This window comes from Bos mutus, chromosome 2 (genome assembly GCF_027580195.1).
Source record: "Bos mutus isolate GX-2022 chromosome 2, NWIPB_WYAK_1.1, whole genome shotgun sequence".
Lineage (NCBI taxonomy): Eukaryota > Metazoa > Chordata > Mammalia > Artiodactyla > Bovidae > Bos > Bos mutus.
Window position 1 is genome coordinate 46,156,979 of NC_091618.1, and position 5,808 is coordinate 46,162,786.

Below are 5,808 nucleotides of genomic sequence, written 5' to 3' on the forward strand. Positions count from 1 at the left end.
GGGAGAATGGATACATGTATATGTATGCCTGTGTCCCTTTGCTTTTCAACTGAAACTATCACAAAACTGTTAATTGGCTATATCCCAATAGAAAATAAACTGTTTAAATTTTTTTAAATATAAAATAAAATGTCCAGTTTCTAACAAAAATTATGAGGCATGCAAGGAACCAGGAAAGTACGATCCAACCATCGGGAAAATAGGGAACAGGAAATGCCTTTGAGAGCAACAGGATGTTGGATTTATCAGAAAAATAATTCAAAGTAGCTATTATAAGCATGTTCACAAAACTAAAGAAAAGCATGATTAAAGTATGACGATAATGTCATACCAAATAGAAATATCAATAGAGATATATTTAGCCCCTAGAGCAGGGATGTGACTTTATAATTATAGAAATGAAGCAAACAAATTTCTGAATTTGAAAAGTACAATAACTAAAATAACTTTATTAGAGGCTTAACAGGAAACTCAAACTGGCAGAAGAAAGAATAAGCTATCTTGAAGATAGATAGATAGAGATTATGTTCCCAAGAACAGAGAAAAATAAAAAGAGCCTCAGAGAAATGTGGACATCATTAAGAACACCAGCATGTGCATAGTAGGAGTACTAGAAGGACAGGGGAGTGAAGAAGCAACAGAAAAAATATTCAAAAATTAATGGCTAAAAGCTTTCTAAATTTATTGAAAAACTATCTCACATATCTAGGAAACTCAACAAATTCCAAATGGGATGAATGCAAGAGATCTACAAACACAACATAGCAAAAATGCTGAAAGTCAAAGGAAGAAATCTTGAAATCAGCAAGAGAAAAATGACTCGTGACCTACAAGTTAATGCCAGTAAGATTAATAACTGACTTTTAAGGAAAAACAAGAGAAACCAGAAGGCAATATCATAACATACTCAAAGTGCTCCAAGAAACAATCTTATGAAAATAAGTTGGTGAAATAAGGTTAAATGGTTTCCCAAACAAACAAAAACTGAGAGAATTTTTGCTAGCAGATGTGTCTTACAAGAATACTAAAGGACAAAAGCAAATAACAGGTTGAAAGCAATAATCCCAGACAGTAATTCAAATTTATACCAAAAGAAAAACAAAACATCAGAAAAGGCAATTGTATAGTTAGAAGAGAAAGTATAAATGAATTTTTATTTAAAAAAATAGTGAATGATTGTGCCTGTAACATAAAATTAATACGTGTAATGTATTTGCTAATAACAGCACAAAAGAGGTGGGTGGGAGAAAAGCTACATTGGGATAAAGAAATGATTACAGACTGTAAAGTAGTATAATAACAATGCATTGTTGGTTGTATAACATTAATTGATGCTTTATATATATATATATAATAAAATGCCACAAAGTGGTGGTCACGCAGGAAGAAGGGAGTACAGCTATACACGAGTAATGTTTCTATATAAAACTGGAATTAACTGGTGTAAATCCAAAGCTGCTTCTGATAAATTAAGCTATATGTGGTAAACCTCAGAGCAACCTCTGAAACAATTTGAAAAATATATAGTGAAAAATAATTAAAGAAATTAAGATGCTTTATTAGAATATATTTCCTTAATGTAAAAGAAAGCAACAAAAGAGGAACAGAGGGACAAGAAAGACATATGACAAATAGAAAACCAAAAGAAAAATGAGCCATGCAAATCCAGTAACAATAATAACATTAAATTAAAATAGATTAAATGATCCAACCAAAAGGAAAGTTTGCTAGGCTGGATTTAAAAAAATAAAAAATCTATGGAGACTTCCATAGGTCCAACAGTTCTTACAACAATAAATAAGACATAGAAGAATCAACAATGACAGTTGAAAACTTTGACATTCTACTTTCAATAATGGACAGAATGAGACAGATAGTCAAAAAGAAAAATAGAAGGCTTGAGCAATGCCATAAACCAGCTAGACCTAACTGACAGCCATAGAACACTCCACTCAGCAATAGAATGTACATTATCACCATATAGGAATATATATTCAAGTGTACATGGAATATTATCCAGGCTATACCATCTGCCAGGCTCTAAAACACACCTCAATAAATTTAAAGGAACAGAAATAATATAAAGTATGTTTTCTGGCCACAGTGAAATGAAATTAGAAGCCAATAACAGGGAAAATGGGTAAAACTTACAAGTCTGTGGAAAATAAATAACAAATCTGTGGAAAATAAATAACACACTCCTAAGTAACCAGTGGGTCAAAAAGGAAATCAAAAGGAAAATCTGAAAATACTTTGAGGTGAATGAAAATCAAGCACAACATTTCAAAACTTTTGAAGTAGAGCTAAAGCAGTGCTTAGAGAGACATTTATAACTTTAAATGTCCATATTAAGCAAAAAGAAAGATCTCAAATCAATAACCTAAACTTCGACTTTAAGATATGGGTAAAAGAAGAGCAAACAAAACCTAAAGCAGCCAGAAGCAAGAAAATAATACAGATTAAAGTGGAATAGAAAAACAATAGAGAAAATCAATTAAACAAGCAAAAAGCTGATTTTTAATAATTTAGTTATTAATTTTTTAACTGTGCTGGGTCTTCATTGCTGTGCTCAGGCTTTCTCTAGTTGCAGCGAGTGGGGGCTACTCTTTAGCTGTGTTGTGTGGACTTCTCACTGAAGTGGTTTCTCTTGTTGCCGAGCACGCGCTCTAGAGCCTGGGCTTCGGTAGTTGCTGCTCTTGGGCTTAGTTGCCCTGAAGCACGTGGAGCCCAGAGGAGGGCTCAAACCCATGTCCACTGCATTGGCAGGTGGATTCTTAACCAATGGACCACCAAGGAAGTTCCCAAAAATAATTTTTTGAAAAGGTGAAAAAAATTGCAAATCTTTGGCTACATTGACCAAGAGGAAAAGAAATTTCAAATTACTCAGAAATGAAATAGGGTACATTACTACTGATCCAACAGAAATCAAAAGGATTATAAAGGAACACTATGAATAATTGTACTACAACAAATTAGACAACCTAGATAGACAAATTCCTAGAAAGACACAAATTATCAAAACTGACTCAAGAAGAAATAGACAACTACTCAGATTGTCACTTTGTAGATCTATACAACTAGAGAGTAGCCCTCATTCTCCACAGGTAGAGAAAGCCCTTGTGCAGCAATGAAGACTCAGTACTGCCAAAAATAAAAAAATAATTAATTAATTTTTAAAAGGTGAAGAAATTTAAAAATCTACCCACAAAGAAAAGCTCAGACTCAGTTTCATTTGTAAATTCTACCAAACTCTTAAGGAAGAATAATCTTTACAAACTCTTCCAAAAAGCAGAAGAGGAGTGTATTAGTTTGCTGGGGTTGTGTTAGACAAATTAAAATGGAAACAGTTTTGTTCAGGCTTCAGAAGTAGGAGAGCAGGCCTCTGACCGACTTCTGACCCTTCCTGGACTACATACCTGCCTGCAAGCATACCAACTGTTACCACCAAATCAAGTGGCACTTTAGATAAGAAAAGGAGTGGGTTCTGGAATTTCTTGAGCCCTGTGGACCTGTCTAAGCCTCTGGGGTCTGGAAAATCTTGTGGCTCACAAGGTGAAACAAACAGCATTGTAAAAGTTACAGAAAAGCCAGAACTGCGTTTTTTCATGCAAACTGACTATGATATCAATTTGCAGCTTGGGATTATACGTGGGAGCCCCCCACAATCTGAAGTCTCACACATGGAGTGGATGCACTGCAAAACAAGTTGCCATAACAAAAACACCACAGACTAGGAAACATAAACAACAGAAAATTATTTCTCACTGTTGTAGAGGTTAGAAATTTGAAGCCAAGACATCAGTAAGGTTGGCTACTTCTGAGGCCTCTGTCCTGGACTTTAGATAGCAGTCTTCTCGCTGTGTCCCAACAAGCTGTTTCCTCTGTATGCCGGTGTCTTTCTGCATGTTTTCTTATAAGGAATTATAAGATTAGGGATTAGGGCCATCCTAAAAGCCTCATTTTAACTTTACCTCTTTAAAGACCTTATCTGTGACTACAGTAACATTGCGAGGTCCTAGGAATTAGGGCTATGGATACCAGGGAATCCACAACTTTATAAAGGGCATCTAAACTTAGGAATAAGTTTAAAAAAAAGAATTATAAAATAGTGTGGTACTGGCAGAAGGATAGATACATAGATCAATGAAACAAAATGAAGAGCCCAGAAATAAACCCATATGTGTATGGTCAATTGATTTTAGACAAGAGTGCTGAGATTATCCAATGGGAGAAATAGTCTCTCCCACAAATAGTGCTGGGACAAATATATTTCCATGGGTCAAAGAATAAAGTTGGACCACTATTTCACACCATATATAAAAATCAATGTGAAATTAATCAAAGACTTAAGCATTAGAGTTAAAACTATACATTTTTAGGAAAAACATAGGGGTAAAACTTAATGATCTTAGATTTGGCAAAGGATTCTTAGATATGACCCCAAAGACTTAGCAACAAAGGAAAAAATAGATAAATGTGACGTCCTCAAAATTAAAACCTTTCATGCTTCAAATGATACAATCAGGAAAATGAAAAGACAACCTACAGAATGTGAGTTAGGGCTTTAATATATGCTCTGGGGTAGGGACAAGGGTGTAGGACACAATTTAACCAATAAAAAGAAAGGAACACTCTCCAACTCAGTTTATGAGACCATTATTACTATAATACCCAAACCAGACAAAGACATCACGGCAAAGGAAACTGCAGGCAATATCTTATGTATATGGATGCAAAAGTCCTCAACAAAATAATAGCAAACTGAATCCAGTAACATTTAAAAATAAGTGTGGTTTCCACCACAACCAAGTGGGATTTATCCCAGGGGTGCAAGGTAGGTTTAACACACCCATAAAATTAGTAGGATTTTTCAAGATTCATCCATATTATGTCATGTATCAGTAACTCTGTTCTTTTTTATGGCTGGGTAATATTTCTTTGTATGAATATAACACATTTTGTTTAGACATTCATTAGTAGATGGAATTTGGGTTGTTTTTGGCTAGAATACTGCTATAAACATTTGTGTATAAGTATTTTCATGGACATACGTTCATTTCTTTTGAGTTTATACCTAGGAGTAGAATTGCTGGTTTATACAGTAACTCTAATTTAATCATTTGTGGAAGTTCCAGGCTGTTTTCTAAAGTGACCACTCCATTTCTCATCCCCACTAACAGTATATGAAGTTTCCAATTTCTCCACATCCATACCAACACTTGTTATTATCTGACTTTTTGATTCTAGCCAACCTAGTGAGTATTAAATGGTATCTCATTGTCGTTTTAGTTTGCATTTCCTTGATGACTAATGATGTTGAACATTTTTTCATGAGCTTATTGGTCAGTTGTATATTTTTCTTGGAGGAATATCTATTCAGATCCTTTACCCATTTAAAAATTATTTGTCTCTTTATTATTGAGTTGTCAGAATTTTTTATATTTTCTGGATACAAGTCCCTTATTGAAAACGGTAAAGAATTTGCCTGCAATGTGGGAGACTCTGGCTTGATCCCTGAGTCAGGAAGATTCCCTGGAGAAGGGAATGGCAACCCACTCCAGTATTCTTGCCTGGAAAATTCCATGGACAGAGGAGCTTGATGGGCTAGTCCATGGGGTCGAAAAAAGCTGGACATGACTGAATGACTAACACTTTCACTTTCACTTGCAACTATTTTCTCCCATCCTCTACTGCCTTCGAATGTTAGTGTTCCCAATTCTTGGGCCTTCAGACTTGGACTGGGACTTATACCACCGGCTTTCCTGGGTTTTTAGCTTGCAAATCATAGGATGTAGTTTCCATAACCAA